This window comes from Globicephala melas, chromosome 2 (assembly GCF_963455315.2).
Source record: "Globicephala melas chromosome 2, mGloMel1.2, whole genome shotgun sequence".
NCBI lineage: Eukaryota > Metazoa > Chordata > Mammalia > Artiodactyla > Delphinidae > Globicephala > Globicephala melas.
In genome coordinates this window covers 145,180,153-145,205,569 of record NC_083315.2, presented here as the reverse complement: position 1 = coordinate 145,205,569, position 25,417 = coordinate 145,180,153, and the positions used below count along the sequence as shown (strand labels likewise).

General features: G+C 45.6%; 1 protein-coding gene across 3 annotated transcripts in view; it reads right to left on the bottom strand.

Moving 5' to 3' along the window:
• The window catches only part of SUSD6 (sushi domain containing 6), a 97,215-nt gene that overhangs the window by 57,027 nt on the left and 14,771 nt on the right, over positions 1 to 25,417 (bottom strand). The window contains exon 1 of one of the 3 annotated variants that reach the window (XM_060294950.2): positions 22,717 to 22,735. The exons of the other annotated variants lie outside the window; for them this stretch is intronic. The gene's annotated coding sequence lies outside the window, so the exon portion shown is untranslated. Of the gene's footprint in view, positions 1 to 22,716; positions 22,736 to 25,417 lie in introns of those variants that run through there. 3 annotated transcript variants of the gene reach the window in all.

The following is a 25,417-nucleotide window of genomic DNA, read 5'->3' as shown; positions in this document are numbered from 1 at the left end:
ATTCAGATAGATAAAATACAGAATAAAATTAATGTAGCAAGGCATTCCTGTAAGCCACCTGTCTCCTCCCTCAACGAACTGACTGACACTCCAATAAACCTGATTGCTCTCTCTGCCAGGAATACAGTCAAGTTTCAGGGCTCAGCACAAGCGTCATCTCCTGTAGGAACTCTTCTGACATGTCACGCCCACCTCCAGTAGAACTAACCCCCTCCTTACTCCCAAAGTGCCCTGAGCACCCTACTCTGACTGTACCTCTATCAAGTTATTATATCTGTTTATCTGTCTCACCTCACTAGGCTCAAAGTTCCTTGAAGGCAGGGACTGTGAATTACTCAACTTGGAATCTTCATAAGCCAGCACAGGGCCTGGCACCTGACAGGCAGGCAGCAAATGTCTGCCTAACTCATGAACACTGTGGGGGAGGAGCCAGTATGGGACTGGAGAGAAGATGCACACAAATGAGCCCATGTTCTGTTTTGTTTTCTAGAAACAGCCGGTTCCTCCCTTACTGTTTAAGCAGTTACCTGGGCCAAGGGACCGATTCCACCATGAAGCCTAAGACCTGATCAAGTGCAAAACAAATGGGGTGATGGAAAAAGGGGCTCTGCAAAGAGAAGAGAAAAGATGAACAGAGGAGAGTCAAGGAATGTTTATATGCTAGGCTGAGCCAAGGGTCAGTGCTTCAGAAATAATACAATAATACAGAGAAAAGTGAATCCCCACAGCCCCAGGATATCACCCCAAATGGGAAAACCCAGCTACTATGAAGAAAGGGTCACACGACATCTAATCATTTTCAGAAAGAATCCACTTAGAACACAGAATTTTAAAAAACGAAATAAAGCCTGCCCTTGAATCATGGCTTTAGACCAAGTGAAAAGAAGAACACTTAGAACAAATTAAGACTAAGTATTCATTATTACCCTTAGAGAAACACATAGACGAAAACGTAGTTAAAAAAAAAAAAAAAGAATTCATTTCGCTTCAGTATTCCGCTGGTGTGTTAGTGACCACTTCCCGATTTAAAAAAATTATAATTTAGAGATAAAGTAAAATGGTGGATGTCAGGGGCTAAGGGGAGGGGGGAATGGGGAGTTATTGTTTAATGCGTATAGAGTTTCAGTTTTGCCAGATGAAAAGAGTTACGCAGACGGATGGTGGTGATGGCTGCTCAACACCATGAACGTACTTCACACCACTCTCCTCTGGCTTCCGTCTTCATACCTGAAAACAGCTCAAGGGTCTCTCTCAATCACAGAATTCTCCAGGGCATCCACGCTTCTCTTCGTATAACCTACCTCTTCCTCCAGCTCTTCCAAAACACGGGGTGGGGCAGGGTCATGGGAAGTCTGCATTCACCCTTCTGACTTTCCTTCTCGGGACCAACACTGCCGCCTCAACAGCCTGTAGCAAGGGGAGACCCCCATGAGCTAGACTGCCAGCCCCTTAAGGTCAGGATCTGGCCTTTCCCCACCTCTGTGAACCCAAAACATCAAAAGCTGAGTGACTGCTCTGCTGAATGTGATGTCACGAACCCTCGTCTCCTGTCCAGAGTGACCCTCCAAGAGGAAGGACACTGCCCTTAAGCCACAGCTCTGAACTTGGGGAAGAACCGTCCCACATCTCTGCCTCTGTTTCCTCATCTGTAAAATGGAGGTGTTGCTTGCTTTGACTATCTCACCAGTGAATATCTCACCAGTCTATAGTGAGGTTTAAAAGGGACAAAATATCAAAGACTGCTTGCTCTGTAAACTAGTAAGAAGACTCAGGTCCTCCTATTTACAGTCTTAGCCTATAAGCCAAGACAGCAGAGGGTGACCTGAGGAACCGCTCGCAAAAAAGATGATGATAAGCATGGCAGGCTTCTGGTGCCGAGGAGAACCTGTAACACGAGCTCCAAGTTCACGCAATTTGCTTACTTGTTGTTGCCACAGATGCTTCCAGATTAACCAAAAAGCCTGCCTAAGGTGAAATGTATCCTTAGAGTCACCTTGAAAAATGGCTCATAGCTTAGGGAGGCAGCAGCAGCTGGGGGAGGGGCTGGGAGTGGGGAGCCATGGAACAGCCAGGGCGCCCAGTCCCCTAGACACGCAGGGCAGGGCCCAGATCTCCGCAGCTCATGCGTCTGGGTTGCCCTGGGGCCTATCCCTGCGGGTGGAGAATGTCACAGTCCTGCTGAGGCGCAGTCATGTCACACTCTACCGAGCGCTCCTCTGTGAAGGCAAAGGGTCCTGACTCAGCGAAGCTTGGCGCCCAGGGGCTAGGTGAGTTTCTCTACATCTCTGTGAGCTCAGCCTCCGTTTACATGTAATCCTCAGGACAGATTATTTCCTATACCATGGCCATCTCTCCATTAGTTACAAGAGAGAACTGGACAGGTACAACCAACATAAATCCTCTTCTTGCCTCAGACTAGTCTGGAAAGGGGATGGTGGTGGTGGGAGAATCTAGAATAAGAGTCTGTTCCTTTGATTAATACTACCATGTGATGGGGGGAGACAAAGAACAGTTCATGAAGTTGGAACAGAACTTAACCATTACATTTTAGACTGTAAAGATAAGAAGTGCTAACTCTGGAGTCCAAAGTTCCCCAGAGGGTGTGACGAGAGAAGGGAATAACGTGCTGGGAGGCCCCCCCTTACCTCTCCCTTTCTGCCTGCAGTGTCCCCCCCTTCACTCCCACTCACCCTGAAATGCCTAGGCCACAGCAGCAAAAGGCATCTCAATGTGTATCAGACCTTAGTGCCTCCCACTCCTCCCCACAAAATGACAAAACTGTATTACTTCTAGATGTCTTCAGTTTACTTTTTTCCTCCCTGGGGATAAATGGCTCCTTCCAATCTTCCTAACCTCTGTATCTTCCCCTTTCTTTTGTGCCACCAGCAGCTGAGTACCTTCAATAGGCACGAAGTTGTCTATCGGACTTTGAGATCCTTGACAGCCATAAGTTCCTTTATCCATTTCCTTTTCATCTCCAGCTCCAAAGCCCAAAGGACACAAACATCAAACTCTTGTCAAAATTTGTCTCCTACAGGGACTTCCCTGGTGGCACAGTGGTTAAGACTCCACGCTCCCAATGCAGGGCACCTGGGCTTGATCCCTGGTCAGGGAACTAGATCTCACATGCATGCGGCAACTAAGGAGCCCATGAGCCACAACTAAGGAGCCTGCCGCAACTAAGACCTGGTGCAAGCAAATTAAATAAATAAGTAAATAAATAAAATTCCTAAAAAAAAATTTACCTCCTACAAATCACAAAAATAACCCTCAGCTTTTCTCAGAAACCACTGAAGCCAGGGTAGGGTAGGTGTTTGAGGCTTTTTTGAATTGCTTTAATATTCCTTGTATTCTCGTCTCACTCCCCAGAACTGCTCACTACATCCTCTTGTTGTCCCACTTTTCCCCTACACTACTGCTCAGGCTTCAGACAGCAGGGACACCAGCAGACACACTAAACCTTCTCCTCAATAGTCTCCAGCATCTCTTTTCTAGAACCTAGCAACAGGATGACTGCAGCCTGGATCTGAGTGCAGCAGACAGCCCTTAAGTCCCAGCTCCACCAACCAACAGCAGATTGGCCTCAGGCAAGTCAATCATTCTTCCTGGTCCTCACGGGGTAGGTCTGGATGATCCCCAAATGCCCTCTGAGTTCTAAGGAATCTGGAATGTCTTCTAGGGAAAAGGAGAAGCCCAGAAGTATTTCTCCTGAAAACGTGAGTCAACAAAAGTTCTGACTAGAAGGAAGAAATGTTACATCCATCCTCTTTTTTTCCGCAGAGCAGTCCTTTCCCACTGCATCTCCCCAGACCTATCCTAGAATCTATCTCCCTCTGCACTGCAGCAAACTCAGGAGACTCCAACTTTTCCATTTAGAGCTTAATCAATCCATCAGCACATTTGTATAGGCCATCCGTACACAGTGTTCCTAAAGTGCTTTCCAAAAATAACAAACATCTGACCAAAAAACCCCAGCCTACACACACACACACACACACACACACACACACATCACTGCAGAGCTGTAGGGGCCCAGAGAGAAAGAGAAAATGCAAGAGAGAAGGACACAAGAGAACAAAACAAGACAGGCTCAAGACAGGACAGAAAAAAGGAGAGAAAAGGCAGAGTGCCTGCTCACAGGCACTTGGCTCAGGCCATAAATTTCCAACAGTGAAGGCAGGAAACCACTTCTCCTCTAGACTGATGGGCTAAACTAGAACCAATCAGTTCGCCTCTTGATGCCTCTGTTTCCTCATCAGTAAAACGAAACAATTCAAGTACTTCTCTCTCAGAGAGCCTGGATCCATGGAAAGGTTCTGGTAGGCTGTGCCGGAATCTCTGGTCTGCTTGGATATTATTAGTTAGGTGGCCTAGGGCAAGTTATTTTCAGTTCCCATCTACAAACTGGATAAATAACACCCACCTTATTGGGCTGTCGTGAAGTGGAGATGGGATCAACGTGAAGGATCAGGACAATGTCTGGAACACTGGGCCCTCAAATCAGTGCTGTTGAAGGCCCCTTCCTGCTGTAAAAGGATGTTACTGAGCCCCCACTAGACCCCCGAAGGGTACTGTTTCAGCTGGGCTGAAAACACATGCCCCCAGACTAGGCTCGAAACACAGTTTAGATGAAAGAAGAGCCAAGAGCTTAAACAAATGAACCTCCAAAGGTCTCTCCCATGAAGCTCTGAAAATATATTTTTTTAAGGAACTTAACATTCCCTCCCCCAAAATTAAATAATCATGTATGTGACTATACTGAAGTGATATTTGTGTCTAGAGGGACCAAGGAGGTTTTCTAGCCTGAATATGCTACAGGAGAGGATAAGGGCACAGAGCTTACATGTCTGAGATACACACACACACACACACACACACACATACACACACACACACACACACACACTCATTACCTCATTATATAGGTGCCATTATGCCTATTTTACAGATAAATGGAATCAAAGGGGCCTAGAGGTCTTTCCTCCTCTTGCTTTCCTACTGCAAAGGACTCCCTGTTCTTTTTTCCAAATACAAGGTCAAGCTTATTTGCATCTCCTCTGGGAAAACTCTTCAATTGAGCCCACAGGCATGGAAGGCTCTTCTGAACCCATAGCATCACTGCCTGGAAGACTGGGAGAACCAGTCATATCCTCCCCCCAAGGCCCACTCACAGTTACTTAACTGCTGTATGCTACATTTACTGCAGGTAGTAAATTCCTGCAGAGCACCAACTCCCGCCTCTTTCTGTGCCCCAAAGTGCTCAACATTTATTTGTTCAGGAAGGGGAAAAAAAGATAAACCCCAAACCCATAATTTGTATAGGAAATACAAGATGGCAAAGTAGCAGCAGATATAAAACAGGAGGGGAAAAGGGTACATAAATCCTGAAGTTTTGCCAGGTAGCAAAACAGATGTTTGGCCGAAGTGGCTATAATTGGTTCCTAGACCCAGAGACACATCTATGTGTCATCACACCCCTCTTCTTGGTTCCTATCAGAGCTGAGTGGAGCAGGCTTCAATACCCACTTGGCAAATAAAGTCTGGGAAGCTGATCTGCTAAATCTGATTTCTTAGGGCTCAGTGTTTGCAGTGACTCTACTGCAATTCAGCAAATATTTACTGGCTGTCTTCAGTGCAAGACTTGGGTGATCACAGAGCTGAAGTGGGGCATAGTTCTTACTCTCAAGGAATTCTCAATCTGTGTGAGAGGAATTACATGTCTATCTACATCACACTGTGAAACTGTTACAAGGGTTTGTGTTTTTGTTTTGTTTTTTAATGTTAAAAAGTGCTATGAGAACACAGAGGAGATAAGAACAAAGGCTTCTGGTTGGGAGTAGGGGGAGGTGACAGAGAAAGCTTTGAGCTGGACCTTGAAGATCACACACGGATTCAGTGCGCTCCCGGGGCAGTTTTTTTGTTTTTTTGTTTTTGCGGTACGCGGGCCTCTCACTGTTGTGGCCTCTCCCGTTGCAGAGTACAGGCTCCGGACGCACAGGCCCAGCGGCCACGGCTCACGGGCCCAGCTGCTCCGCGGCATGTGGGATCTTCCCAGACCGGGGCACGAACCCGTGTCCCCTGCATCGGCAGGCGGACTCTCAACCACTGCGCCACCAGGGAAGCCCCCGGGGCAGTTTTGCATGCACAGCGCTAATTATAAAGAGAGAGAGAGAAAAAAAAAAAAAAGGATGGCAGAGGGAGAGAGGAAAAATAAAGTGATAATTTTGTCTGCCAGGAGTCACTGAATGCTGCTGTCTGGTAACAGGAAATAAATATCTGTCTATATACCTTCACTCAAGGGGATGTTTCAGTGCTAGATTTTGGTTTTCAAAGTATGTACTCATAGCTGTGTAGGAAACACCTCCTCCAGGTCAAAAATAGCAAACCCAAGAGAACTGGTTGAAACAGTTGTGTTTACTTTTTACTGTCTCTGTGGATCCCTTTCCAAAGGCTCCCAAGTGGAAGGGTATAAACAGGTCTGTGTCACTTCCTGGTTCTCAGGCCTTCTGCTACATTCCCAGTCAGTCTGGGAATGCTGCCTATTTAAAAATAAACTAAAAACTCACCAAAAACCCCAACTCTACTTCTTCCTCTACTTCATTCAATTTCACTGTAATTAAAAGGGGCTGAGCGAGAGACGAGACAAAAATGACCACAGAGAATGAATTCTCAGGTGAAAACAAAAATATAGGCTTACTGAGTTCAAGGTCAGGGGATTTGGATTCTACTAATGTTCTGCCTCTAAGTGGAAAACCGGACCTTGAAAAAGCAAGATGCTTCATCTCTCTGCACAACAGCTGCTTCAGCATCCTCTTAACCCCAATACAGTTCTCCAATCTTTCTGGACCTCAGTTTCCTTATCTATAAAATAGCACTAATAACAGCTACCTCATAGGGCTATTGTAAGTATCATATGGGAAATATATATAAAGCACTTAGTATAGTGTCTGGCACTCAGTAAGTCATCAAAAATGGTGTTATAGTTATATCACCACCTATCTTTACTGTCATCATCATCTGAAAACGGAAGGGCTGAGCTAGATGACCAGTACTTGAAGAAATTCTCTGGCTCCAAAATCCTATGAGTCTTTAAGTCACTTTCTCCTTTTCTTTTTTTTTTTTCTTTATTTTCTTTTCTATTTTTTTTGGGGGGGGGGTTAGATGGAAAGGAAGGGAGATCAACTTGGAGAAGCATGACAGTTACTGACACATCCTCAATGTTTATGTTAGAAACACCAGAATACAATTAAGGAAATCCATCAATGAGCTTGAAGGGGGCGTGTTACCCTCCCCAAGGGAAAAGTCTATCTATGACTCACATGAAAGCCACAGCACATGGCAAGTTCACCCACAACTGCTGCCTCTACTCCCATGTTCATGAAGGACAGCATCCTCCTGGGCCAGCACAATCCGACTTCATCCACCTTATCTTTAACTGTGAGCAGCTCCTTAGGGAGCCTGAAAAGACAGCATGTGGCTAATCCACCCATTTCTAATAATAACTAATCCCCCCACAAAGTATTCCTGTTTTAAACAAAAAAGTGCCTTCTCCTTAATATAATTTGAATGTGGTCAAAAATCAAATGCCCTTCCCCGAAAGTTACGAGTGTAATCAGAGATGTTTGGATTTATCAAAACCAAAGTGCTAAACTGTAGTTAATTTCAGATGAAATTAATAAGCGTTTTCTTTTATTCATTCTGTGTCCATAATGTGCCAAAGGCTGTAGAAGATGCCAGAAACTAATAGGATGGGATGAGTAAGATAAAGGATGACACCTAGGTTTTTGGCTTGTGACTGTGTGAATGGTAGAAGCTACCACAGGAGGGAGAGAACACAGGTAGACAAGCAGGTTTTGGTGAAGAATATGATGAATGTAGTTCAGGTTATTTTTGGGTGGGTTGAATTGTAGGTACTTGAAGGATATCCAGGTAGAAAAGTCTAGCAGGCAAGTTAGAAATGAGTATGAAAGTCTGCAAAGTGCTCCGAACTTGGGGTACTGCCCTGGAGTGATTGGCCTGAAAGTGATGGCTGAAACCATGCAAAATAGACGATGAGCTCACCTAGGTGAGAGAGATGAGTGAGCAGAGAGTCAAGCCAGAATCCTGGGGAGAACACTAACTTTTTAAAGAGGCCTATCAAGGAAGGAGAGACCATGAAAGACACTCCAAAAAGCACAAGGAAACCGGAAGCCTGTGCATCACAGCTGTCAAGGTAGGGACAGAGTGATTCAAGGAGGATGTGAGGGGGCACAGTGGCAGATGCAGCAAAGGTCCAGTAAATAAAAACTAAAAAATACCCACTGGATCTGGCCACTAGGATATCACTAGTGACCTCCTCAAGAGCACATTCATTAGAGTGGTGAGGGCAGATCATGTTGACTTTAACATGAATTCAAAGTGAGAAAGCAGACACAGTAAGGGCAAAACAATTGGGGGTGGCTGGAACTGGAAAAGAAGGGAGAAGAAACACTGGATGATGGCTTCTGGCTCCAAATATATTATGAGTTGTACTTTCTCAGTTAACCCAAGGATTTCAGTTAAAGCTTCTGGAACTGCCCAGATAGCTCCGAGACACCCTCCCCCCAAACCCAATCGAGAGTTCCTCCGAATGAGCACCCAGACACACACACTATGGTTGCCAAAGCTGTGGAGACGCTGGGGATGAACATTTAAGACCTGCCTGCTTCCTTAATGTTCAACAACAACAAAAGCCTCTCCAGCCCATCACCCTTTTTCCAAAACTACTACCTCTTCTGTAGGATTCATGAGTGAGAAGAAACAGTCAACCTAATGGCAGGGCCAGAGAAGTGGACTTAGTGTCTCTCAGGCCTTACGGTGCTCCGTAAATATGGTCTCGATTTCTGCCATTTCCCTCCTTTCTACTCCAGTGTCAGCCGAGTATTTCCCCTAAGGTTCAGGACTCCAGAAGCATGTTCTTCACCTCCATCTGCTGAAGCTCAACAGCCCCAGTGAGGCACACATTTAGAACAAACAAGACACTGCCTCTGGCTCCAAACTGTTCTCCATCTTGTATAAGTTCCAAGAAGCCTCCTAATTTATAACCAAACCATGACTCTTCCCATCCTCCTCCTCACAAATTACCCAAACTTCCTGTAAGTTGTCAAGGTTGGACTGAAAGGCCCCAAGCAAAAACGAGAAGCAGGAACTTGCCTACTGTTCCTTCCCCTTTGATTAGTGCCACGCCCCAGCACCACCTCTGCCCTTACATGACCCTCTCATTCTACAGAGCCCCTCCACCAATGCCTGCATGCTCTAGGTCTAGCTCCAACCATACCTCCAGTTCTCTCCACGTGGGGTTCTAAGTCAGGACCAGAGAAGAAAGGAATCTGGTTAACTCACAAGAAGGAATATTCCCTTAAATCTCCAAATACAGACTCGAAAGTTATCTCAAATTAGTCAAAGTTCAGGCAGAGGTATCAAATGAAGAACTTCATAAAGTCCAGGTATCATCTTAGAAGACGTTAAGAGATTGTGATAAACACAGCAGATAAGAAAGAAACAGCAGACTATACTACAAACCTACAGTAATCAAGACAGTATGGTACTAGTACAAAAACAGAAATACAGATCAATGGAACAGGATAGAAAGCCCAGAGATAAACCCACACACATATGGTCATCTTATCTTTGATAAAGGAGGCAAGAGTATACAGTGGAGAAAAGACAACCTCTTAAATAAGTGGTGATGGGAAAACTGGACAGCTACATGTAAAAGAATGAAATTAGAACACTTCCTAGCACCATACACAAAAATAAACTCAAAATAGATTAAAGGCCTAAAGGTAAGGCCAGATACTATAAAACTCTTAGAGGAAAACAGGAAGAATGCTCTGTGACATAAATCACAGCAAGATCCTTTTTAACCCACCTCCTAGAGAAATGGAAATAAAAACAAAAATAAACAAATGGGAACTAATGAAACTTAAAAGCTTTTGCACAGCAAAGGAAACCATAAACAAGACCAAAAGACAACCCTCAGAATGGGAGAAAATATTTACAACTGACAAAGGATTAATCTCCAAAATATACAAGCAGCTCATGCAGCTCAATATCAAAAAAACAGACAACCCAATCCAAAACTGGGCAGAAGAGCTAAATAGACATTTGTCCAAAGAAGATATACACATTGCCAACAAACACATGAAAGAATGCTCAACATCATTAATCATTAGAGAAATGCAAATCAAAACTACAATGAGGTATCACCTTGCACCAGTCAGAATGGCCATCATCAAAAAATCTACAAACAATAAATGCTGGAGAGGGTGTGGAGAGAAGGGAACCCTCTTCCACTGTTGGTGGGAATGTAAATTGATGCAGCCACTATGGAGAGCAGTACGGAGGTTCCCTAAAAAAACTAAAAATAGAACTACCATACAACCCAGCAATCCCACTATTGGGCATATACCCTGAGAAAACCATAATTCAAAAAGAGTCATGTAAAAAAAAAAAAAAAAAAAAAAAAAAAAAAAAAAAAAAAAAAAAAAAAAAAAAAAAAAAGAGTCATGTACCACAATGTTCACTGCAGCACTATTTACAATGGCCAGGACATGGAAGCAACCTAAGTGTCCAGCGACAGATGAATGGATAAAGAAGATGTGGTACATATATACAATGGAATATTAGTCAGCCATAAAAAGAAACGAAACTGAGTTATTTGTAGTGAGGTGGATGGACCTAGAGTCTGTCATACAGAGTGAAGTAAGTCAGAAAAAAAAAAAACAAATACCGTAACACATATATATGGAATCTAGAAAAAAATGGCTCTGAAGAACCTAGGGGCAGGACAGGAATAAAGACACAGATGCAGAGAATGGACTTGAGGACACAGGGAGGGGGAAGGGTAAGCTGGGATGAAGTGAGAGAGTAGCACTGACATATATACACTACCGAATGTAAAACAGATAGCTAGTGGGAAGCAGCCGCATAGCACAGGGAGATCAGCTCAGTGCTTTGTGTCTACCTAGAGGGGTGGGATAAGGAGGGTGGGAGGGAGATGCAAGAGGGAGGGGATATGGGGATATATATATGCATATAGCTGATTCACTTTGTTATACAGCAGAAACTAACACAACACTGTAAAGCAATTATACTCCAATAAAGATGTTAAAAAATAAAAAAGAAAAGAAACAGCATAACTTAATAAGGGAATCTGATATCTCCCTCATTCCCAACACACATGTTTCTTAAGAAGCTTACTGACTTTGTTCAACACATATAACGAGCACCTACTTACCCTAGATTCACACGAAAGGTACAAAGATGGGGGAAAGCTCATACCATTAAAGAGTTTATAGTCTACTGGGGGAGATAAGATACATACACAAATAACTATAATGAGGTAAAAAGTGAAAAGGCGTTGGAGATATACAGCCAAAGTGTCAAGGACAAAACAGGGAAGTAAGCTGGAGCCAGAAGAGGGAAATGAAACGGTTAATTACAGAATCAATCACAATGTGAGTTTCAGTGTCATACAAAAGGGAGTTCAAATCCTGATTCTGCCTCTTGCTTCTTAGGGGTACTAGGTGTACTGTTTTACCTGCTGTGAGCCTCTTGTTTCCTTATATATGAAAGTGGGGTAGCAGACATTCAACAATAGGCAGCATAGGGCAGTGACCCTTGAAAAAAGGGGAAGAAATGCAGTGAGTCCTACTAGTGCCCCAGCCAAACCCCTAAAGGAGTCTTCAGGTCACAGAGTAGGGAGAAAAAAACCTGAAAGTGTTCAACAATTTCAATGAGTTGAAGAGACAGAGTTGGGAATTTGGGGATGCCAAGGTGGCTAGAATGTGCAGGGCAAAGTAACTGAAAGGAGGGAGCTGCAAAGAGAAAAAAGTGCAGAGATCTGCAGAGGCTAAGTATACTGATCTGTGCAGGTGTTTGAGGAAACTAGCAAGGCTGAGGAAAGAACCAAAGGAAAGAAACAGGCAGCATAACCCCCGGCACTCACACAGAGCCAGAAATTTACATGTTCCCACCGGCCAAGATGGAAAAAATCTCCTAACCCACAGGGCATTGGAAGGAATCTTCAGAAGGGTTTGGCCGCAGCAGTGGGACCATCCTAGCCCTAGACTAAAGGCTGTTCTGGACCCACCCTAATAAACTGAAAAGTAAGCCTCGAAAGGATCAAACCAATTGTAAGTACTAACTGAATTGCTTCTGAAAACAAAGCTGAAGAGTTTTTAAAGGAATGCAAAAAGTTCCAGCACCCACCAACACACAACTATGTCTGCGCCAACTATGTCTAGCTTCAAAGCAAAAATTAACAGGCAGGGCTTCCCTAGTGGCACAGTGGTTGAGAATCCGCCTGCCAATGCAGGGGACACAGGTTCGAGCCCGGGTCTGGGAAGATATCACATGCCGCGGAGCAACTAAGCCTGTGCGCCACAACTACTGAGCCTGCGCTCTAGAGCCCGCGAGCCACAACTACTGAAGCCCACATGCCACAACTACTGAAGCCCGCGTGCCTAGAGCCCGTGCTCCACAATGAGAAGCCACCACAATGAGAAGCCCGCGCACCGCAACAAAGTAGCCCCCGCTTGCCGCAACTAGAGAAAGCCCACGCACAGCAACAAACCCAACGCAGCCAAAAATAAATAAATTTATTTTTAAAAAAATTAACAGGCATGCAAAGAGGCAGGAAATTAAAACCATGACATATGGTCACATGAGGAGAATAATCAAACAATAGAAATGGACAAGGAAATGACACAGATGACAGAGTTAGTGGACAAGGATATTCAAATCTCTATTACAAATATACTCTGTATGTTCAAGAGAAAAAAAGAAGGCGTGAGCATGATGAGGAAAGAAATGGAAGACAAAATGAAGACTCAAATTGAACTTCTAGAGGGAAAAATACAAATATCTAAAATGAAAAATACACAGGATGGGATTAACAGATTAGACACTGAAGAAGAAAAAAATTAATGAACTTGAAAGCACAGCAATAGAAACTGTCCAAAGTGACATACACAGAACATCAGTCAGAAGTGTTGACACTATCAAGCAGCCTAACATATACATAATTGGGGCACGGGGAGGGCATATGGGTAGGCACAAACTTTTTTTTTTAACAATGGCTGAAATTTTTCTCGATTTGATGAAAACTATAAACCCACAGATTCAAGAAGCTCATCAAATCCCAAGCAGCAGCACAAAAAGAAAACACAAGGTACATTGTAATCAAAATGATGAAAATTAGCATTAAAGAGAACATAATTAAAAGCAGCCATGAGGGGTTAGGAGGAGAGACAATGCAGAGGAACAAAGAATTACAGCAAGTCTATTGTTATAAACAAAACAGCCCAGGAGGCAATGGAGCATCATGTTCAAAGCACTGGGAAAAAATCAGTCTGACACTGGTGAAGGAAAAGGTGACAAGAACTAAGAAGTTCCCATCACAAGTGCTTTTTGTGCTCTGCAGTAATATTTTTCACGGAGGCCTGTGCTGAGCACAAGATGGAAGCCCAGTGGCCTTATAAACATTTGCAAGTGCAGCATCCTATGAAGAGTAAAAAGGGGTGAAAACTCTCAGGTTCATACAGAGCCATGTTTTACCCATATTTTATACCTATGGACTCAGAACATTACAGACTATAGCTCTTATGTAGTCATGTTCCTTAACACACTGGAAAAGACAAGAAAGGTCTATCAGAGGATTCATCCCATAGCAGAAGAAAATCAAAAAATAAAAAGTAAATCTCATGAAGGAATGAGTTAGCCTCACCAGCATCAGGCCTGACGAGGCCTCCCTCTCCTCAAGTGTACACTTCTATTGGTTAATGTGTCTGACTGGCCTTTACAGATTCAGATAAAAGGTTTTTTTCAGAATGGAAGAATGCTCCTTGAGAAATAGGTAAGAGTAACTCAAGAGCTGAATGAGAGTTACTCGATTCTTAGCTATGCGATCCAGCCCAGGGTAGCACAGTCTCCTCCTCATTAAGCACCGGGGCTGGCACCCCATTCTTCAGAGTCCAGCCTGGGGCCTTACCCTGGAGGGACCATTAAAATGGCAATTTATCTGTTCTGGGCCCACTAAACTATAAGGTCCTGGGAAAGCTGGGGCCCCATCTGTTTTTTATGCTTTCTTTGTAACTCTGAGACCACCACACTCTCAAAAAAAAACCCAGTATAGGTGTCCAAGAGGGACCCTCCTTCCCAAAATACTTTACTGCCTGAACTAGAGGTTTTCAACTGGGGACACTTCTACACTCCACCCCAGTCCCAGGGTTTCTGGCAACATTTGGAGGCATTTTGATGGTCATAACTTGGGGAGTGCTATTGGCATCTAGAGGGTAGAGGTGAGGGATGCCACTAAATATCCCACAATGCACAGGACAGCCCCCAGAACAAAGAATTTGGCCCCGAATGTCAACTGTGCTGCAGGTGAGAACCCTGGCCTGAGTGGATGAGCACTGAGCTGCAGCAGATGTCAGTAGATGTGCATGTCTTGCAAATTCCCTCACACCACTGGAAAGCCTCCTGTCCTACCACCTGTCCCCTGATCCGCTGTCCCTAACGCAGGCTTACAGGCCCTCGAGAGAGGAGCTTAAGGTTTCAGACTTCTGGGTTTTCACCCCATCTCTACCACTAGCTGTTTGATACTGGCTGGACATGTCACAAAACTATTCTGGGCCCATTTCCTCCTCTGTAAAATAGAGAGGTTGGAAAAGATGACTTGAGCGTTCTTCCAGCTCTATCTGAAATGCTAGCTTTGGCCTTATCATGAGCCAAAGAGAAAGGGGAAGGATCCAGCTTAGTCGTGAGTATGCACATCCACCCTCTGAACGACAGAGGTTCTTCTACTGTGGAAACCGAACCCGGCCAAGGGGAGGTCCAGAGAAGCCTGGAGCTCAGGTATGAGCGACCCAGAAAGGGCTCTGCAAACACTGGCTGCAAATCCAGCCCAGGCCCTCAGGTTTAAAATATGAAAGTCCTTACTAGCCTCCCTCCTGCCTTTCCCATGTCAACCTTTTCACCAGTGTTTGGAGGAGAAGCGGGAGGCTAGGGCCACTGAAGAGTAGCACCGGCATCACCTGGGAGCTTATTAGAGACGCTGAATCTCAGCCTTCATCCCTGATCTACTGAATTAGAATCTGCATTTTAATAAGATTCCCCAGGTGACTCCTATGCTAAAGTTTGACAAAGCGAGAGAGAGGCATGGACATATATACACTACCAAACGTAAGGTAGATAGCTAGTGGGAAGCAGCCGCATAGCACAGGGAGATCAGCTTGGTGCTTTGTGACCACCTTGAGGGGTGGGATAGGGAGGGTGGGAGGGAGGGAGACGCAAGAGGGAAGAGATATGGGAACATATGTATATGTATAACTGATTCACTTTGTTATACAGCAGAAACTAACACACCATTGTAAAGCAATTATACTCCAATAAAGATGTAAAAAATAAATAAATAAAAAATAAAATTAAAACAAACTGAAAAATAAATAAAGTTTGAGAAGTCCTGGTTTAGGGTATGCTGCCCTTCTATTATTCTCTGCTTTGTCATCTCCTCGCTTGTAAAGATGACTTTCAAGACTCTGTCCACATTCTACCCTAACCCCACCTCCTTGCACACCCTGTGCACATGTACACACGCGCGCGCGCGCGCACACACACACACACACACACACACACACACCAGTTCAGAACTTCCAAATCCAGGGTCACAAGAGTCATGGGGACAGGTTCCTTTCTCCTTGCCTCTTTCCTACATCCACACAAGGGGAGAAAGAAGCTAGGCTTGAAGCACAGGCCAAATTAGAGCTTTTCTGAGAGTGATTCAGCCCACCCCTGCTGTTCAAAGATTCCCCAGGAGGCGGGATGGAAAAAGGGAAGGTGAACCCAAAGGTACAAACTCTGATGGGAAGAGATTCATCATTTGCATCTGAACAGAGACCAACAGGGGTCCAAAGTTTCATTTCTAAAGTTTTGTTTTTGTTTTGGTTTTTTTTGCTGCTGCTGCTGTCTTACCTTACAGAAAGATTCTTGGGGCACGGGCTAAAGGGCAAAGCACACACACAGAGTAAACAAAAACGCAGCAAGGGTTCTCCTGGGGGTGGGGGCAGCTGGAACAAAGCAAGACCATGCTGAAGGGTAGCACAACAGAGCGCTGGAACAGAGCACAGAATGTGGGGGGCAGGGGGGCTGGACTCTGCTGAGAAGTCAGTGTAGTGGAGGAGATTAGGCTGCTTCTCGCCCCTCACCCCACCCGCTGGTATAAGCAGCAGATGGCCCAGCCCCAGGCAGCTGGCAGAGACAGCCATCTGCACGTGCCTGCCCGCCCCTCCCCCACGGCTGAAGATGGGGCGGAGCAGGGCAAGGTCCAGGCCCAAACCCAGGTGGACGCATCCTCTGGAAAGCGCACCCTGGGGGTGGGGTAGCAACGTCACCCAATGCTCTGCCACAGTGGGATGAGCCTCAAAAACAACTCTAGCATTATCCAAGGTTCTCCTGCACCCACCTTTGCTGCCTCTGGTCACCTTCTTTACCAGGAGCAGACTCATGGGTCTGTCTTGGGATCCGAACACAGTACAGCCCGAAGTCCAACCTATCCGTGTTAAGAGGGAAAAACTGAGGCCTGGAGCGGTATTATGACTTGCCCTGGGGACACAGGGCTTGTTAGTGGCTGAACCAAAACTAAGTTCTCCCAACTCTCACTAATAAACAAGGTTCCCCAAATATCTCCCAATCAGAGTCTAACCACTGAGCCCCCTCAGAGTGCCAGCCCCAGCACTGTTCACTGTGCTCTGTCCATTCTGAGCCCCCAAGGAATGGCTGCCGCCCATTCGTAATTCTGCCAGATTAGGAAGCCCAGCAGCATTAGTCTCCAAGAACTGTGTGTGTGTGTGAGTGTGTGAGTGTGTGTGTGTGAGAGAGAGTGTGTGTGTGAGAGTGTGAGTCTGTGTGTGTGTTTGGAAACGAAAAAGGGCTGTTCTGAGAGCTGAAGGGAATTATCAGCCAACACAGAAACGGAGGCGAGTCTGAGTTACTGCCAAACCAGACTGGCTTAATTAAGACCCTCCCACCCTCTTCCCCAGGAAACCCACCCTCTCCCCTGGCTGGTCACACTAACCTAGCTGTAAGAAGCAGTCATTTCAGGGAAGCCGAAGCCCTCTCTGTTGACCTAGCCCTGGGGGATGGGCCATCAGCCAGGGAGCCAGGCCACTGGAGCTTCGGCACACCAGCTGCCCTTACTGTCACCTCAGTATCCACCTTCAACAGCATTTGCTCCATAAAGGTCCCCCAGCCTCCAGCCCACTCCGGATCAGTGTGCGCGCACAGTTGAAGAAAACACTCATTAGCTTTTCAAATGTAACCCTCTACAGAACCTAAATAGAAGGCACAGTTATGCAACTGCAAAGCAGGATTCCTCTTCTTATAAAACAAAGATGCACGTCCACAACCAGCTATCTGGTAAAAACTGGGTAGAAAGAGGCTAAGGGGCATTGAGGTTAAGCTGATTTACTAACCTCATCTAGATGCCTGGCAAACGCCAGCTTCAAGGCCCTGAAGCACTGGTATAATGAAAGCATCCTAATGATCAGAAATCTTTCCTGCCCTAAACGCCCTCAGATGCTGCTTCTGACCCTACACTCCAGTGCTATCACCATAGGCTCGTCCTGGCCTTTAGGGCCAACACCAGCCCAGGACCCTGGACATGGATATTCAGGGCCAGAAAGTAGCCTGCCTGAAAAACTGACTTACTCAGGAGCTGAAAAGCAATGTTTGGTCCAGTACAACAAAGGGCCATAATGGGCACCTTGTACCCCAAACTCCTTCACAGCCGCCACAAGGAAGCTCTGGGTAGAGCGTGGGGTGTGCAGTAAGGGTAGGGAATGGGGACACTACTTCCTTTACTTCCGCCCAAACCACACCCCTTTAGAACCTGCCCTCCTGAAAGGCAAATGCAGTTCTGACTTTCAAACCTCACTGTTTGAGAGAACTTCTGGTCTTCTCTCTTCACTTTTTAAAACAGACGACTGCTCCCCTAGGGAGAAAAAGCAGCTGTAAACACAGGAGAGGGCAGACAAAGAACCCTGCTAGGAGTTCCAGAGGAACAATTATACTACTGTAAAAAGGCTTCTCAGAAGAAGCAACACAGCCCATTCCAAACAGAAAAACACAACTTCCTTCAAAGTACTTGTCTAAAGGGTAACCTTTGGGCAGATGATTTCCCTACACTCCACTATGCTGCCTCCTCTACTCAACACTAAGACCTTGACATGTAAAGTGAGGTAGTGATTTTCTTCCTGGGAACCTTAAAAGAAGCAGTTCACAACTCAGTCTGCCTGCTACTGTCTATTTTTATCACCATCATCATAATCATTAAAGGGCTAAACTTCATTACCAAACTGCTACGAACATTTAAACAAATTTAAGCCATTATGTTTTTAGGCAGACTGAAGCCACAGTAGTTACTAGTGGAGAGAGAATGGGGAGAGGGTATAAATCTGAGACGCGCAGCCTGGCTTCTGCACTTCTTACTTCCCAAAAGGAACAGCAGTTTTCAAAGGCTCAGGATTCTGGGAAATCACCCACTGGCTCATTATACCGTTCCATCACAAGTAATGAGGCTGCCACCCCAAAACCCATTTGCCAAAAATAAAAGATCTAAAGAAGTGTTTCAGAGAAAGTTTGTGAGAAGAGTATTCAAGCTGGTTTTATTTTCATACAAGCTACAATTAAATGGCTTTGCCTCCGTAACCACACTTCCTACCTAGAATTCCAGGAAGTTTAGGTGTGCCCCTCAGATTTAGACTGGATTACAGGGAATTTAGCTGGCTGAAACTGGTCCCAGCCCATAAATGTTACCAACCTGTTTTCACAGTCCTAGTTGGATCTGAGAAATAAAGGGGGGTGGGGGAAGGAGGGCAGGGAGTCAGTGCTACACTTATAATTCTGCCCAAGTCAGAAGAGGAAGACACTGCTTTTAATTTCATGCAAAAGTCTATTATTAGAAGGAAAAATGCAACATAAGCCATAAGCCCCATCAGTGACAAAGCAAAGAAAAAAACATATTTACGGAATATATTTAAATCCCTCAACTTCCCAGAGGAATCAATACAAATGCCATTAATACAAATAAATCACCATTGCCCCTAATGGTCTGTTCCCTGAAGCTACAAGCTTCCCTGTGGCCACGTACCTTTCACATCCTACTTCTGAGAGGATGCGTCACACGTGCATCTGGCCTCACTACAATTCCCCAAGAAACACTGGCCAACTTCTAGGATGAACAAAATTTCCATGTGAACTGGGTTTTCAGGAGAATCTCAGAGTGAGACCAGCTCCTGGGGGACAAGCCTGACTCTTTCTGACATTTCCATTTGCTCTCAGGTCTTGGGTTTCCAGAGCCCTAAAATTCCTTGATGGTCTTCCAGCCTCCAGCCCATGCTCTGCTCCAGGCCATCCAAAATCCTGCTAGGCACCCCACTCCCAAGCACTGTCAGATCACCTTTCACCTTTGTCCACTATGTGAATCATCGTTTCCTGACGGTCCTCTATATAAAGCTTGCAAAATGTACAAAAAGCACAGGCCCGGCCCACCAGGAACTTTCAGTGGAGCTGGAGAAGCTGCCTACCCTGACAGCAAACAGTCAAGGCACACAATAAGGAAGAGTATCTACTTCAGTAGTCCATGTGGGTGCAATAAAACACTGAGTCGGGACTTTCCTGGTGGCCCAGTGGTTAAGACTCCACACTTGCACTGTAGGGGGCATGGGTTCGATCCCTGGTCTGGGAACTAAGATCATCCCACATGCTGCGCGGTGCGGCCAAAAAAAAACACAACCACTAAATCGTGAGGTATGAATTTTAGAAAATAAGGAAGAACAGCAACGACTTGAGAGTTATGGACAGAATAATGGAAAGAAAAAAAGATACAGAAATGGATCTGAACCAAGATAATTAAAGAGGGCCGTAAAAAGGAAGGAAGGGAGATCTGACCTGAAAGCCCTGAGTGCTGAGTAAGTATGGAGATAGAAAGAGAGAATTTCTGGGGCTGGAAGGCTTAAGTACGCATGATAAATTAGGAAGGTAGAGGTGGGGAAAGAAGTCAAGAATCAGGGAAGAACAGAAAAAAAAAATCCATCTGAGATCGTTCAGGGCAAGGGACAATTCTTACGGTTTTCCTGGTATCTATCACATAGCAGACTCTGGTTATTCCACAAAGTATTAAGTATTCAACCGAATACTTAAAATAAGGCCGGATTGTACAGCTATGAAAAACAGGCAGAGAAATTCAGCTTTGGATCAGTAGGTAGCGGGGAGCCAATGAATGTTCTCGAGCAGGAAACATGACCTAATCCAATTCAACGGGCATTTACTAAAGGCCTACTATGTGAGAGGCACCAGAATACTCAGTCCTCGCCCTCAAGGAGCACCGCCACCATGGGAAGGGATGGTAATGTGACCGCCCACACACATAGGGCTGCATTCTCTTACCTAGTCTCACTTGAGATAAGAACAATGTTAACCGGACATGAACCTGGCAAGAGAGACTAAAGTAGCCTGGGAGGCCAGACAGATGATAAGGTCTGGGCCAGAGTGGTGGTGACAGAAACCCACAGAAGAAAGAAATGGCAGGAGCTGGTTACTGACTAGACAGGAGGCGCTCGTAAGAGGGGAGTCACGATGACACAAAGTCAGAGAGCAGGACGACTCGGATTTCAGTTCCCAGATGGTGACATACCTTCAGCCCATGCTTTGGCCCACTGACCGCCTAATGCTAAGGTCAGTCGGCTCCACCATTCTGCCCATTTCTGGGAATGAGGGTTACACACTCCATCCTTCCCATCCACACACAGTTCTTTATGCTAGTTGTGATTTCCTGTAATTCCCATCTGCAAGGGGGTAAAGGAGATCGATGAGGAGTTGACAATTCCGTTGTCCATCACAACAGTAATAAATACATCTCAATAGTCCTGCCCTAAAGTTTTACTGGCAGCTCGTATTCTGTGAAGAGGAGAAAAGGGGGAGGAAGCGTTACATTTTAAAAGCCTTGAGGCAGTGTTCTCCTTACCCAGTGAGTTTTCCTCCCAGGCAGAGCCTCCCCAGCAACATTTAGCAAGGCAGAGGCAAGAGATGGAAAAGTATCAACCTTGAGAGCCAGGACCAGTTCCTACAGAGAAAAGAGGCCCAAGATCCCACCCCACCTGGCTACGTGAAAAATGAGCACACGATCAGGACGGCAGAATCAGCGCGAAGCAGGCCCCAAACACTCGGACACAGAATCAACGGAAACAAGCAGCTGGCCTTCCACAATAACTGCTCTCCAGGGGAGACGACGCTTGAGGACTGGCCAAGCGCTCATCCCGAAGTAGAGCTGCCCAGTGCAAGGCTCTGAGCCACAGGAAGGCCAGCCTGGCTCCCAAAAAGGTGGCCCCTCCTCAGAACCCTGACACCCTGCCAGCTACCGCCATCCCTGATCATCCTAGACCAAAGCAGCACAATAACAGGAGAACGGTGGTGACCTGTGGAAGGAAAAGTCACGGCTGAGTTTCTCCCTCCATGATTGCAAGTGACCTGTTTTTCCTACCCTTTCTTCAAGAAACAAGTAGAACTTGTGGTTTCTTAAATGTTTTGAAAACAAGTAAGTTGATGGCGGAAGTGAATTTGACATGTGTATCATTACAAAGGGAAAGTGCAACTTAGCCCTCTTTCCTAACCATTAAACAAGAAGAAGAGGAAAAAAAGAGTGCAGACTGAATGAAGAACAGTTATTGGTTAAAACAACTTGGTGGATTCTCTGACATTTTCTAAACAAGTGCTTCCCTCCCACCTGTGACATATCCTGACTGCCTGAGAACAGTCACCCACACCCTTCACACAGGGGCTCGGAGGACTAAAACTGGGATGCTGAGGATATGTTATCACAAAGCTTTTTCCCAGTGCTTGGTTTAGGCTTCCTATGGTTGGCAAAAGGCCTTTCATAAGCCGGTGGCTTGGCTGTGTCAGTGGGAGAGGGATGTTTTGTTACCCTGCAGGACTCTACTCTGTAACTGGGGTGGTCATACTCCCAGTAACATGAAACCTCAGGATAATAAAAATAACAACAATAATAACAACATTGTTATTATTACCTGGAGCCTGACTGTCTAATCACTGCACAGGAATCTAAGCATTTTCCATCTAATATCTGATTTAATCTTCACAAGAACCTTAAAAGGTAGGTACTACTACTATCTCCATTTCTGGACAGTGGTTAAATAACTTGTCCAAAGTCACAGAGACAGCAAGGTTACAAACTAAGCAGGCTGACCCCAAAGCATATAATCTTGCTAGAGGTTCAAATCAATTCCATGTTAGATAATGTAATTCATTTTAAGTATTAGAATTATCTTGGATATACTATGGAATAAGAGGCAAAACTTCCATTCACTATAAAAAGAAAACAGGAAGCTTTGAAGATTGTTCATACTGCTGCTTGCAGCTCTACACCCTCTTGAGTGGGCTTGGACTTGGCTTCCCAGCTCTACTTCAGAACCTAAGCAGAGGGAAGTCTTTTAACATGCAGACCAACTCCAGGGCCCCAACAAGGGAAGGAGTCCTCAGGTATAGGGTGGATCCGGTGATTCTAAAGCACACATTGAGAAACACTGCTTTGGGGTATTCTAGGAAACTTTTTTTTTTAATTGATTTATTTATTTTTTTGGCTGCGTTGGGTCTTCGTTGCTACGCGTGGGCTTTCTCTACCTGTGGTGAGCGGGGGCTACTCTTCGTTGTGGTGCGCAGGCTTCTCATTGTGATGGCTTCCCTTGTTGCAGAGCACGGGCTCTAGGCGCACAGGCTTCAGTAGTTGTGGCACATGGGCTTCAGCAGTTGTGGCTCACGGGCTCTAGAGCACAGGCTCAGTAGTTGTGGCACATGGGCTTAGTTGCTCTGCGGCACGTGGGAATCTCTCCGGACCAGGGCGTGAACCCGTGTCCCCTGCATTAGCAGGTGGATTCTTAAACCGCTGCACCACCAGGGAAGCCCCTCTAGCAAACTTCTGAAGCCACTGCAGGATTTGAGAACTAGGTCATTAGATGTTGATGGCTAATTCCCCCGAACCGCTAATGAGACAGATAATCACTTTCAGTCATAGGCACCGCATGTGAAGAAAGCTGTTGACAGAATGGAGTGGAGGGAAGCAGGAATTCAGAGACTTCAATTCCCAAAGCTCTCTTTACAGACCTGCATCATCTGAGGAAGCCATGTGCCCCTAATCTTCCACATCTGAAATAACCTGGCTAGAAGCTGCCCCCCAAAATGAGATTGATTCCTCTGAAAAAGAACAGCCAAAGAAGCAGTTAACATTGCATATTAATGACCAAATTCAGATATCCTTAATAGAAACTTCAACACCAAAAGGCTGAGTGGGGAAGAGTTATTTTTTTTTTTAATGTGTGATTTTTCGAAGTCCCAACACAAAGCTTGTTGCCTAGGTCTTTGCACTCATTTGTAAATTGAATAAAGATGCACTCTCGCTTTAAGGTTTTGCCTCTCTGTGTTTTAGTCAGAGTTAGTAAGTGTCCACCCACATGTGTGAGCTCACCGATTCTGTCCTTCCTCTTTGGCTTAAATTATCTCTATGTCAATTGCATTACTATCCAAGAAAGATGGCTCCAAGTTCGGAAACGGTTTTGGTAATTTGATTAAGTTGTACAGAAATGCTAGTGCTTTCTTGGGCACCAGTGATCTTTCTCTGATCCTTTCTGGTCTCTGAGGGTAAGTCCTGGCTGCTGCCTCCCCTTGAGGTGGGACCCCCTCTATTCTCTGATTTCCGCAGGGTCTTCACAGAGGCCACACAGTCCAGCCAAGACTTCAGATTGTCTGCTTCTACTGCTACATACCAGCTGTGCCATCCTAGAAAGTGTTTTTTATCCTCTTTTGGCATCAATTCTCACAACTGTAAAATGGGTACAATATAAGCAACCTACTCTGAAGTTGCTGCGAAGATTAAACAAACTCATATATATAAATCACTTGGAACAATGCCTGGCACACAGAAAGCACTCAATACGTGTTCTCTTTTATTATGACTCCACCTTGCAGTGCTAAGAAAGTTTTGCATGAATCTAGAGTTTTATATTTTTGAAGCAGTCTCAATGCATTATTACTACAATCAGCCCTCACAATAACCGTTTAAGTGAGACAGGACTTAAAGTTTATGGATGCTTCCTGCTATAAGGAAAAGGAACTGGCCTGGCCTGCTCCTCATGAGCTGTTTGCTCATTAGTCCCAGTCACTGGGTCAGAGACCCATCTCCATCATCTTTGGATACCACTCCCCACACACATGCCAGCAGGCGTCAGTAAATCAAGGCTGAACTGCACTGAAGGTTTACAGCAAGGGCTAGCCGTGCTATAAACAGAGCAACCCCAGCCTTAAGGCAGGGAGCGGGGGAACAAATCAGAGTCCCTGTTCTAGGGAATCCCTGGCTACCCTGAACACAGAGACAAGAGGGCTAATTTCCTAGTCCTGACTCCCACCTCATCCCCGAGAGGAAAAGGAGCAGCTGCAGGAGAGGGAGCAGCCAGAGGTCACTTAGAGGGAAATAGCAGAACTGTCCCTGCACAACCTCGGAGGCAGCAGGGAATCAGGAAAATATAACACGGCGTTACCCAGCCCCTCCTGCCGGGCCAAACGGGGATCCATAAATGCGGTGTTTCAAAGGCGAATAATGCTGCCTTCACTAACTGAGATGGGAGTTGCTTTTGAGTAGAGTACAGGCCAGTCTATAAACACCAGGGATTAAAAGGCTTACTGTGGGGCCCGACTGCCACCGGCCTAAAGACAGAGTCTACCTGGCCCTCCAGACCCCAAACAAACTCCGCGGCACTTCCTTCAGGGAAGAGCTGCCATCACCCGATGGTGCACCCCCTCAGGGTGATACCGTAACCCTTTTTCTTCTTCTCTTTTTCCACTTCAGATCACTTTGCTAAGCAACCTCCCCTTTCCGCATCCTGCACCCAGCACCACTCACTCCCCAGCGGCCCCCCAGCAGCTCCCCACCTGACCCTGTCCTCTGCTCTCCAGGCATTTGTTTTCTGCCTCCCTCACCACCTCATCCTCCACGCCAACAACTTCCTAATGCACATGTATTTTATCTGCCATGAAAACAACACAGGCTTCGGAATCCTCCCAACCTTGGTTCGGGCTGCACACAGTTACTTACAGTACTTAACTTTTCAGAGCTTGGTTTTCTGATCCATGAAGTGGAGACAGGCCCTCCTAGGTACAACACCTAGCACAGGACCTGGCACAGAGCGTGCACTCAATACTTCCTGCCTTGTCCCGCTCCTTGTCCCACGGGATTTTTCTTCCTTCTTTCCTGGGCTCTGTGACCCTGATACAGTCACTCTTTCCAGGTATCACACCTGCTACATCCAAAGGTCTCAACTCAAAGGAGTGA